Source organism: Electrona antarctica (genome assembly GCF_951216825.1).
Source record: "Electrona antarctica genome assembly, chromosome: 23".
Lineage (NCBI taxonomy): Eukaryota > Metazoa > Chordata > Actinopteri > Myctophiformes > Myctophidae > Electrona > Electrona antarctica.
The window spans coordinates 4,882,894-4,895,906 of record NC_136804.1 but is presented as its reverse complement, the minus strand read 5'-3'; the positions used below and the strand labels follow the sequence as shown (position 1 = coordinate 4,895,906).

The 13,013-nt window shown below is 41.8% G+C and overlaps 1 protein-coding gene across 2 annotated transcripts in view; it reads left to right on the top strand.

Moving 5' to 3' along the window:
- The window catches only part of large1 (LARGE xylosyl- and glucuronyltransferase 1), a 199,182-nt gene that overhangs the window by 166,197 nt on the left and 19,972 nt on the right, over positions 1–13,013 (top strand). The window lies entirely within an intron of this gene.

Genomic DNA, 13,013 nt, shown 5'->3' with positions numbered 1-13,013 from the left:
GGACATTTTTTGTCATAGTATTAGTCAACGAATCGACACAAATCACACAGTGTGTACCTTACATAAATGTTCTATTTATACGAGCATCCGTCGTCCATGACCTCTCTGAATTCAAATCGGTGGCGGTTATTGTGGAAAAACATTCAGAACTTTGCAAACGACGCAAACACTAAATTTCCTTTCCCTGAAGTGGGAGAACATCAAGACCGGCTGTCTCGAAACCTCTCTTTTTGTTTTTCTACAAATGAAATCAAAACGCATCAAAAGAACAAACGGATCAAACAACACAATGATGTGTCCGTCTGTTGTTCCTTTTCCAGCACTACTGCGGAAGGACTTTGTTACATCTCATCTCTGTCGAGTGGAAACCTCGTACCGTACAGTTGGGTGCCACCGATATTGTCCCTTATCATTTGACCCATTTAGGCCTGACCTCAAAATTAAAAAGAAATCCTTCTAAATCCTCCAGTTTTCTGAAATAAATATTTTCACGATTTTTCAAAAATAGCAGACCTACAAGCTCGTAGCGCGCCACTCGGTGGCGCGCTATGAGCTTGTAGATCTGCTATTTTTCAATAGCTAAATTATAACAATGTTTAAAACACCAAAAGGGGTTCCCGCCCAAAATGGGTTAACTGTCCTTTTGCGCAGATCACGCAAACCTAAGCAAAAAGAAAAGGACAATATCGATGGCCTCCAACTGTATGTCCAATACTGTTACTTCTCAGGATTCAAATTCATAGTCGAAAAAGTGCAAAAGTAGCAGATCTACGTACAAGCTCAAAATGTGTCTCTCTGCAGGTTTCAAGCTTGCGGATCTGCAACTTTTGATGCTTCCGTGTGACGCTTTAGTACAGTATATAAGGCGTTAATTTAGGTTTCTGTGTGACAGCAAACGATATCAACATGAACGCTTCTTTTTGTGGTGTTGTTTTTGTTTCTTGGCAGGCAGATTTTTTTCCAAACGGGGGGGGGGGGGGGGGGGGAGGTGTGTGTGTGTGTGTGTGTGTGTGTGTGTGTGTGTGTGTGTGTGTGTGTGTGTGTGTGTGTGTGTGTGTGTGTGTGTGTGTGTGTGTGTGTGTGTGTGTGTGTGTGTGTGTGTGTGTGTGTGTGTGTACGATGTCGTCCGGAAACCTGGTATGTCCACAACGGTTGAAAGATGGATCCAATGTAGTTATTATTTAGGCACAAGTTTTTGTCATTGTAGGTTTTATTTGTTTAATATTTATAAAACCCCACAAACGTAACCACTTTGACTTTAATTCCCTTTAACACAATCAGTGCCGGGATTCCTTCAAAATAGAAGCTCGGGGTGCCGGGAAGACATGGCCACTTTTAATCTGTAAAGCCCCCCCCCCCCCCCCCCCCTTCGGTTCCGGAAAAAAAATCGGAGAGATATTTTTGCTTGCTTACCTCGCTAAGAATCCGATAATAATCGCTGATGATCCCTTGCGTTCATATTTTTGAACGGCAGGTGAGAAGTCAGAAATGAAGAGCTTAGTATATCAAAACCACGGAGAGCGCCCTGGATTAGGAGATACGAGGCATTCTTTCTGCAAACTAGGAAGTGACCGGGACCGGGGGTGAACGAAGCGCGAAGCGTATGGTGGCCTTGGAGTCCAACTCAAAAATATAAAAATCTGAATATTCTTCTCTCGTTTTATATCATTGAAGATGCGCTAGGACGTGTAATAATAATAATAATAATAATCTTTATTTATAGAGCACCTTTCAGACACAAGTGTAGTTCAAAGTGCTTTACATGCAGTAAAAATAAAATTCACATAAATGCAAAAAATAGAACAAGGGTAAAAACAAAAGTAATAGCTTCAAATCTGGTCAGTAGAATTCGTTGAAATTAAGAGTAAATGTAAGATAAGGAATCATGAAGGAAACAGAATCAGTTAAAGGCGAGGTCATAGTAGTGGGTTTTTAGCCGCTTCTTAAAGTCATCAACTGAGGTTGCCAGTCTGATATGGAGAGGAAGAGAGTTCCACACCCTAGGTACGTAGCTGGCAAAGGCAGCTTCGCCGTGTCTTTTGCCATTAGTTGGAATTTCGATCAGCCGTTCAGTACCGAGTGACCTGAGGGGGCGTGTACACACGTCAAAGCACCCCGTCGGTTGGATTGATTATGACGTGTGGGGCGGGCATGTCGGAACCTGTTAGGGCCGATTCATACTCCTATTTTACCGCTGTTTCGGCGCTGTAGTGCCGAAATGATTTCGGCTCGTCAGAAATTTTCAGTAGCACCGAAGAGCTGACTTTAGGACGGTACCCTCCCCCCCCCGAACCTCAAATGACGTCAAGTCGGTTCGGCTTTTATTCGGCTCTAAAATAGGAGTATGAATCGGCCCTTAAAAGTAGCGAAAATAGCAGATCTACAAGCTCACAACAAGTTGTGAGCGCGTATATCTCTTATATCTGCTACTTTTGCACGGCACTGTTTTACGACAAAGTAGGACATTCTTTTTTTTTCATACATTATTTTTATTCTTTTGAGTTTTTGGTGGACAGATCGTGTTGGGCAAGCACAGTCCAATACATCATTGTTACACTTCAATTGTTACATTTCAAGTATATACACTCATTTATCTTACAGGCCATACAGTTCTAGAGAATTATTCACGAGACGACAAAAAAAAAAAGCAACCACCACAAGTTGAAATATGGAGATACAAGTTGTCTGTCCGACGACGAAGACGGGCTCCATTGCTCTGGTGGCAGCTCAGCTTGTGACAGCACTATTGGGAGAGAGATTATGAAACAAACAGAGTAGTTTGGGTTTGCTGCCCCTCCATCTCCACAATCCCTCTTTATTTGTTCACCCGTGACACTCGTAAGGATGGGAGGAGAGGGAGCCATGCGTCGGAGAAGGGAAAAGCCATCGCTCGTATCGCCGTTGCCTGGGCGGGAACCTTGTATGTCCAAAATGGTTTCATGATTCTTCAAAAATAGCAGACCTACAAGTTCGTAGCGCGCCACTCGGTGGCGCGCTATGAGCTTGTAGATCTGCTATTTTTCAATAGCTAAATTATTACATAATGTATGTAACCACCAAAAGGGGTTCCGAAAAAAAAAAAAAAAAAAAAGTGTTCCATGTAGTTATTATCCCATTTTGACCTGGGAACGATTCTATAAATGTCTTCTAAATCCTGACAGTTTTCTGAAAAAGCTATGTTTCTATGTCAGTCGTTCTTTGATTTTTCAAAAATAGCAGACCTACAAGCTCGTACTATGAGCTTGTAGATCTGCTATTTTTTCAATAGCTAAAGCATAACATAATGCTAACACCAAAAGGGGTTATATAGTCTCAAGCTCTTGGTAATATGTGTCATTGTGATTCAGTGTTTATACAAAGCAAGGACACACTTTCAGTTGAACCTTTTTCCAAAAGAACAAAAACACCACGGAATATATGGAGATAATCTACGAGGTTTCCACCCCGACACGTCGACACAGCGTCTCTGCCCGGTGATGCTTCTCCTCCTCCCTGGCACACGTGCGCGTCCTCTCCGCGCGTGTGCGTTCCTCGCCACGTCTTGTCAGAATGTGTCTTCAGTCTCGCGGCTGACTCGTATATACCCCACTCTTCAATTTAGGCGGAAATGAACGGGGCCGATGGCTAGCTTGTCGCGAGCCGTGACACAGACGCTGATTGAACATGGTCTGCGTCGTCTCACAGGAGAGGTCCCTGTTGTTGGCACAAGTTATTAAGCCATTTTGAGCGGGAACCCCTTTTGGTGGTTACATACGTTATGTAATAATTTAGCTATTGAAAAATAGCAGATCTACAAGTTCATAGCGCGCCGGTGGCGCGCTACGAACTTGTAGATCTGCTATTTTTGAAAAATCATGAAAATATGGCACAAATCTTTGAATATATATTCTTTCAGAGCCAACGTTGTTAACTCAAATCTTTGCTTCTGAGGGGTTCCTGGAACAACATATTTTCAAATGGGGGGTCGGTGGCCAATTACATATCATTTTTGCGGTTCTTGACATGAAATATTGAGCACCACTGATACAGAAACATCTTTCAGAAAACTGTCAGAATTTAGAAGACATTTTTTTTAAATTTTCGACGTCAGGCCTAAATGGCTTAAGCCACCGTGCAAGAGAGCCGGCTTGTTTACTGTGTCACTGTAACGACATTGGGGGAAGAAGAAAATGGAGAGAAGACGCAAACCCTTGTGCCGTTTAGAGGAGTCCTATTTTAGGGACATTGTCAACGAATATGTCCCTAAATTAGGGACAACAGGAAGGAGTTTTTAAGTGGTGCAACCACTTCCTTAAGTGACTATGTGTGTGGGTGGGTGGGTGGGTGGCTGGCTGGCTGGCTGGGTGGGTGGGTGTCTGGGTGCGTCTGAGCTCGAAAACAGCATGGTTGTTTTTCACCACCTGTGCGCAACCTAACACACACACACAATCACACGCACATATTAACTGTATATATGGTGATTTTGGGTGTGCCAGTACAGTACAGTACAGTACAGTAGAGGGACCCCCACACGGTAACTCTGTCATTTCTCAACCGTTTCGGACGCGGGGCGGCTCGCCGGAATCAGGCGTTCCTGTGGGTCTGGAACCTCCCCCCCCCCCCCCACACACACACACACAGAGTTGCACCACTTACTTCACACGGGTGTGATTTTTTCCATTGTGCGCCGACGGAAATGAAAGCCTGGGTATGGAGGCTAGATATAGAGCTTTGATTCAGTGATGGAATGTGACGTGGAATATTTCATTGATCTCATTTTCAAATGAGAAATAGATTTGATTATTTATATTTTGTAAAAAAAATTAAGTTTAATTGACTGCTGCACCGCTAAGGCTGTGCTCGAGCGGTCGAACACGCTCTCAGCAAAAGCCCGTTGTTTGTTTGAGGATAGTACAGTGGTACCACTTAAAGGACCACTTCACCACTTTTCAACATCTCTTCATATAATTGGTCCTCACTAATGTTCATGATAAAACACCACCATTTCTTTCTACTCGGTCTGTCTCTCATAGGAGGGCTGTGGGCAGTTCAGACACCCGTCCACCAGTGACATCATCGTTAGACAGATTTTTTTTTAAACAAGATTTGTTTTAAAATATATTTAGATTTTTATTACCGTGAGATCTATGGCTTCCATTTTTGCATTGCAACTTTTCAGGAAAAGAAAGCCTGCAGTTTCTATTTGCTTGGATTCCTCATCGATGATGTCACTGGTGGACGGGTTTCTCAACTGTCCACAGCCCTCATATGAGACACAGAGTAGGAAAAAAAAATTGGTATTTTATCATAACATTAGTGAGGACCAATTATATGAAGATAAGTTGAAAAGTGGTGAAGTGGTCCTTTAAACTCTATATCGTTGCTGTCGGGCAGAAACCTCCTATCCATTTTTTAACCTTTTTGTGTCTTTGTAAATGAACACACTACTTGATCGCACTACTGCGTCACACACAACAGCATCAAAAGTAGCAGATCCACAAGCTCGAATCGCGGTGAGAATCGACGCAGTACGAGCTTGTAGATCTGCTACTTTTGCCCGGTTTTGAATGTGAATCCTGAAAAGTAACGGTTTCAGACACAATGAGGTTTCCACACGAGACGATATACCGTGCGTTGGCAGGGGGTCCCCCATGGTTCTACACTAGGCCCCCTCTTGTTTCCTACACTAAATATCTCTATTTATTTTATTTTTATTCTGAAATTTCACCAGGGGATAAACCCCCGCGAAAATACCTGATTTGCAAGTCTCATTAATTTGAGACATGGGGAGTGACGTTCTATTGCCATGGAAACCAAAACACTGTTCAAAGTACACACTTAACCCATTTTGCGCGGGAACCCCTTTTGGTGTTAGCATCATGTCATGCTTTAGCTATTGAAAAATAGCAGATCTACAAGCTCATAGCGCGCCACCGAGTGGCGCGCTACGAGCTTGTAGGTCTGCTATTTTTGAAAAATCGAAGAACGACTGACATAGAAACATGGCTTTTTCAGAAAACTGTCAGGATGTAGAAGACATTTTTAGAATCTGATCTCAGGTCAAAATGGGTTAAAAAAATAAATTGCTTGCGGCCCCCCTTGAAGGCAGACTCTCCTATCTGCCGCTAATTCAAACACAAGCCCCCGTCGCGTCGCTTCTGCTCAACTCTGCAAAGCCCTGAAAAGACCCCCAAAATATTTAATTTGCAATGTTTGTTCATGTGGTCAACACACACACACACACACACACACACACAGTCAAACACACACACACACACACACACACACACACACACACACACACACAATATTATGCTTGCAACAAATCCCGTTCGATATCAGCCAGATCCCGGTCTATATCCCCCTCTTTGGCTTCAGTTTCTTGTCCCTAAAGTCTCTTATCTGAACAAAGCAATAACTGGCTAAAAATCGGCCCAAACTGAACCGTTGAGTGTCCTCCACAGAAGAAGCACACGTTCGATTCCCGGGCGATGGCGCCTCTTGCCCGACAAACACAGATCTCTCACTTGAAATCATTTGGCAGACAGACACACCAAACCAAGTGGCCTATACTGTCGGTATATAGCTGCAGCTATATTGCAGCTGATAAGCTACAATGTGAAACTGTTTTTGTTTTTTTTGTTTTAGAAAGTTCACAAACACCCCCGCCGGTTCAATTTCATAAAGATCATCACATTAGTGCTCAAAAGTAGCACAAGTAATCCCAGGATCTCTACGGCAGACACTCTACACTTTGCCATTTATATGCTAATTTCATTGTTTTGCTTTCATCGCTCACAGCGAGCTCCGTAATTGTAAACACACTTCCACGGTGAACCCCACGCTGTGTTCGTGTGGGCGTCCGATTCCTTACACATTTGGAGGGGCTGCTGTCAGGCAGAAACCTTGTATCACCTTATTTCGACTTGAACCCATTCAGGGACGGGAACCCCTTTTGATGTTTTAACCATTATTTTAAACTTTAGCTGTTGGAAAAATAGCCGATCTGCAAGCTCATAGAGTGTCACCTACAGTGGGGTCCCATATCTTTCTTCCTCAGTCTCAAAGTGACATTTATCAGAACCCAGAGGTACCTCTGTTAGACACACCCACAGACCCACCCCCAGATTCTCAGCCACACCCACAGGTTTATTTTAATATGTGGATATGTGCCGCGCTACGAGCTTGAAGATCTGCTATTTTTTTTAAAAAGCGTGAAAATATGGCGCAAATCTTTGAATTTATATTCTTTCAGAGCGAACATTTTTAACTCAAATATTAATATATCAAATATCAAATAATATTATTATTATTTGTATTGATGTAGTACAGTGTTGAACAACAGAAAATCTATTTTCGCTAAAAAAAACAAAAAAACTTTCGCTTCCAAAAAGTTTGGAAACGAAAGTGGTTACGTGTGTCTGAGGGTGAGGGTTGTATTAATATTGAACCGGTAATTAAGGCATGAACAACATCTTAATAATAATTGCATTAGATTCATAGGAACACACATGTTATTGTCTCCACCAGGCCGAAGGCATGGAGAGAGAGTATGTTTTGCACTATGTTTGTGTGTCACTCCGTTCCGTCCTTCCGTCCGTCCGTTATCAGCTAATCTCCGGCACCGTTGGCCCGATCCATGCCAAACTTTGCACACACACTCCCTGGATGCCAACGACGAACTGCCCCAAATATTCCTCAACGGCCTGTTATAGCGCCACCATGAGGCCGATTTAGGCAAAACACATTTCTGTAGATAACTCGTACACATTTTATCCATACATCACACAATTTGGTATACACTATCTCCATAGTCATGTGATCAACACAGATCTGCACAATTTCCCATCTTCCATCCTGATTGGCTAAGATTGGCTTCCAAAGCTCACATGATTGGTCCGTTTCGAAAAAAATGCCACAAATCACAAACACAGTGTCCAATTTCCATGAAATGATACACGCACATTTCCACTAGGCCGAGGACGACATGCCACTATTTCCCCCCAAAATCAGCCTCACGGTGGCACTATAACAGGCCAATTCCTGTTTTTACCTATAACTGCATCGACAACTTATGTATGCGCATGTTAGTCGCACAGATTTCATCCAAATCTCACGCAAATCGGTACACATGATCTCTGTAGTCATGTGATCAAGACGAGCCTGTTGGATTTCTCAGATTCTATACTGATTAGCTAAGATTGCCTTCCAAAGTTTTCAGGAGTAGCCTGTTTTGTACAAAATGCTGCACATGTCCTGCTCATCCAGAATTCTATCCTCAGAGATGCTATGAGTGATCTGACTCTGCATTTCCTCAACAAAATGAAGAAAATTGTTGCAAGAAACAAACAAACAAACAAAAAAACATGTTTATATTACTACTAAACATTTTGCCAAACATCACACACACTCCTATCCTCCTGGTGGAGACCTGTGCCCAGAAGGGCACTTTTTCTAGTTTATTTTGTTCCTTTTCCTAAAAGGTTGTGAACATACAAGGTTTACACCTGTGACGATATGAACTTCAATGTGTGCGTTTCTCTCTCTGCCTTTTTCTTTAACCCAGTTTGACCTGAGATCAGATTCAAAAAATGTCTTCTACATCCTGACAGTTTTCTGAAAAAGCTGTTTCTATGTCAGTCGTTCTTCGATTTTTCAAAAATAGCAGACCTACAAGCTCGTACCACGCCACTCGGTGGCGCGCTACGAGCTTGTAGATCTGCTATTTTTCAATAGCTAAAGCATAACATAATGCTAACACCAAAAGGGGTTCCCGCCCAAAATGGGTTAATTCTTTCTATTTATTTGTCTTGCTCCATTACTCTCTCTGGCGGTCTGGTAATCTCCTTGGTTTGTTTGAATCACTCAAGGAGCCTCGTTTGAGCTGCAAGGAGGTGTTTGTTGCCTAAATAAAATTAAAAGCTGTAAATTAAAGTCAAACAAGGGATTATGATAGCCCTGCAAAGCTGCGAGAACATCCGGAATTACATCTCGGGAAGTCCAATAAATCCTACTTATCCAACTCATATTTCCTATGATAATTTCTAGATTTCTACGTGCTTTGGAAACTCATTGTACAGTAGGTAGGTAGGTAGGTACATAGGTAGATATCGAGATTTATTTATTTCATAAATTAACCCATTTAGGCCTGACCTCAAAATTTAAAAAAATTCTTCCTCCAGTTTTCTGAAGCTTGTAGATCTGCTATTTTTCAATTGCTAAATTATAACAATGTTTAAAACACCAAAAGGGGTTCCCGCCCAAAATGGGTTAACACCATCCTTAATCATACTACAGCGTCACACAAAAGCATCAAAAGTAGCCGTGTGGGGTGTCATGCCTTAACTACAGTACTTGGCTACTGGCGCCCAAGGATTTTAAGAATATTTACTGTAAAAAAAAAAAAAAAAGATTTCCGCAAACTGGAAAGCTGAGAACCAGTGTGCGGACTTAATTGTTTCTCACTTTTTCACTGTTGATCTGCCGTTCACCCAGCACCTGGACTTTGATTAGGATATGCATGCACTATATATTTTCATAGTATTTACAAGTAAGACGCGCGAACGCGGGAAGCGAACGCAGCTCGTAAATTGCAAAAACAACAATTAGAATAAATTACGTAATTTTTTAAGGTTTTTTTTAAGTTCTTTTTTTTTGTGTTTTTTAAGGTTTTTTTTAAGTTAAGTTTTTTTTAAGTTTTTCCTTTTAAAGTTTTTCCTTTTTAAGTGTTTTTTTTAAGTTAAGTTTTTTTTTAAGTTAAGTTTTTTTTTAATTAGGTTTTGTGTGTGTGTGCGTGCGCGTGTGTGTGTGTGTGTGTGCATGTGTGTGTGTGTTTTTGTGTGTGATACAGCTGCGCCCTCTGGTGGTGGGCGGGTGGTGTTACAGCGTGACAGACAGACACACAGACAGACAGACATGATCTGCTGGGTCTCATAGTAAATGCTCACTGCGTTCGCAATCACTGCGTTCGCAACAATAGCTTGTGACTTGATCTTAAAGGGGCATTCCACTCATTTTCAACATTTTACTGTCATTAATGTACCTTAGAGCTGTTCTCCCATTCTGTGTTTCCTAGAACTAGAGGTCTGAAAAATCACACCCGTGTGAACTGAGTGGTGCAGTGACGTCACACACTAACCATAGCAACCATGCTCACCTATACGTGGCCCCACGTACAGGTACACACATACATAGACACATAGATACAGACAAAGCTGGTTGTTGGAGTGGTTTGCACCACTCAAAAATGATTAACATGGTGAAACACCTCTTGATGACGTCATCAAGATGTGTTTCACCATGCTAATGATTTTTTTCATAATTACAGTTCTAGGAAACACAAAATGGGAGGACTTTTTTATTATTTCCACACAACAGCTCTAAGGTATATTAATGACATAGTAAAATGTTGAAAATGGGTGGTTTTCCCCTTTAACTATTGGATCATTTTCCTACTCAGTCTGTGTCTCATTGGATCATTTTTTTCTCTCCATTTCCTGAAAAGTAAGGGTTTTGGACGTATAAGGTTTCTGCCCAACGGCGAGGCTACAGTTCCTGTAGGTTTATTGATAATTGCCCAGAGCCAGCCATTACCTTTAAACAAGTGGCAGCTTCTGGACCACACACTGTAGAAATTTGAAAGGATTCCAACATCATGGGCATCTTTGAGAGCGTCATAAAAACGGCACTCTACACTCTAGGAAAGCGTGTCACACCCACTTAACGCACACAAGCGTGCTTGCGCGCACGCACACACACACACACACACACACACACACACTGTATTACTATACTTGTAGGAGCCAATTGTCAATGTTTTATGTTTAAGTGAATTCATGATTAAGATTAATAATTATTTTGGTTAAAAAAGGTTAAAAAGCTATGCTGGATATTTGATTGCATTTCATGAGTGTCATGTGTGTTTAAAAAGGTCTAGCTGACCTGATCTGAGTGTGACCTAATTATCCTTTGATGTTAATGGGAGCCAATTTGGACCAGTTGGAGGCACCTGTGTGTATTTCTGTTTGATGTCACAGTCTTGTAGTCAGTTGGAGTCAGACATAGAAGGAAGCAACACAGTTTTTTGACCATACATTGGACTCTGTAACTTTTGGTGTTTTTTCTCAGTAAAACCTTTTTAAGAAAAGTTACTTTTGTCTTGTCGTTTGCGTACAACTACTGTTTTGTGTTTTTGTGAGGTCTACTCCACCAAGTGGTACATTTTTAAGAACATTTAGACGGAGTGCCACTACATTTAGTCAAAAAACTGAGCTAATGAGCTACAGTTGGAACTTGCCTGGACATTTTTTGGAGGAAAACAAGTTCACCTGAAGGAAAGGCAGTAACAGGGGTAATCTTTTGGAGTGATTCCCAAGACAAGGTATTAAAAATATAATTTTCCATGTGCTTTGTGACACGAAGATACTACCTGGATTTGTGAAGCTAAGTTGATTGGATTTCTCTTCTATGCTACAGTATATTGACTGTGGCTCTCTCCATGTGAGCATAATTTCAAGCTTTCATTCAACCTATGTGGAGTTTTGCATCACTTGAGAAGTTGTTTTGCACTGGTTTGATTAAGAAGAGTGACTATAAAAAGTGCTTTTAAGCTTTTGCATGCAACTTGAGCATTCTACTCTGCAATTGATATGATGGCTGATGAAAAAGAAAATGGACCTGAAGGTGTGGAGGGAGGAAGGTCACGCAGACAGTCTCGCAAGACTGAGAAAGCAGTAGAAGAGAAATTGCAAAAAAGCATTGCATTAAGGAGACAGAGATTGGGAGCTCTGACAAGTAAAATGAATGAGATAGAGCCATTGATGGATGATGTTCAAAACTTGCAACATGTGAAGGATGTGTACAAAGGTGATTTTGCACATGCTTATGATGAGTTCTTTCATTTCAATAACGAAGTTGCAAGTCTTTTGCCTGAGGATGAAAGAATAGCGGATCAAGATATGTGGTTCGAACCCAAAAAGGCAAATCTACACCAGTTCATGAACACAGTTACAAATTGGATTGCAAGGCAGGATCAGTTAACAATGATGAAAGGTTGTGATAATGAAAATTACCTGCAAGATGGAGTTAAACCAAGTGATAGTGTATCACAGGTTAGTGTCAAGGACACAGTAAGTGCTCGCAAAGGTGGGTCTCAAGTAAGTCGTGCTTCAACAGTGTCACGAGTGTCGTCAACACGTGTTAGACAAGAGGCCGAGCACGCAGCACTGCTTGAATTTTCTGCTGCACTCAAGAAAAAACAGCAGCTTGCAAAAGCAGAGGCTGAAATTAAAGTAGCAGAGGCTGAAATTAAAGCTAAAAAAGAGGAGCTCGATTTGGAGACTGCATTAGCAGCAAGCAGTGCAAAAATAAAAGTACTCAAAGAGCATGAAAGACAGGAAGATGGTATGAATAGCTATCTGGCATCACAAAGACCACGGCATGGGAGTGTGAAGCAGGAAAGAGCCAGCAGTGCTCAACCAGTAAATGTACACTTTCGGGCACAGTCACAAACGTCGCAGTCACAAGTTTCACAAGGAGATCATCACAATTTCAATCAGGGCACCAGAGGTGATGGCATAATAGAAGTCCTGCAGAAACAGAATGCAATAACGGAGTTGCTTGTAAGCCAACAGAAGCAATCCCAGTTACCAAAAAAGGATATTCCTGTGTTCAAGGGTGATGCATTGCAGTACAAATCTTTCATCAGAGCGTTTGAGCACTCAGTAGAACAAAAGACTGACACTGATCAAGACAAGTTGTACTTCTTGGAACAATTCACAGCTGGTGAACCTCAAGAGTTAGTTCGCAGCTGTGCTCACATGCCGTCGAGGAAAGGTTACCAAGTAGCGAAGCAACTTCTCCATAAGCATTATGGGGATGAACTAAGGATCGCCAGTGCGTACATTGATAAAGCCCTCAAATGGCCGACGATCAAGTCCGACGATGGAAAGGCTTTAAGTGCCTACGCAATGTTCTTAGTTGGATGTCACAACACTATGGAAGACATAGACTATTTGGAAGAGATGGACAATCCA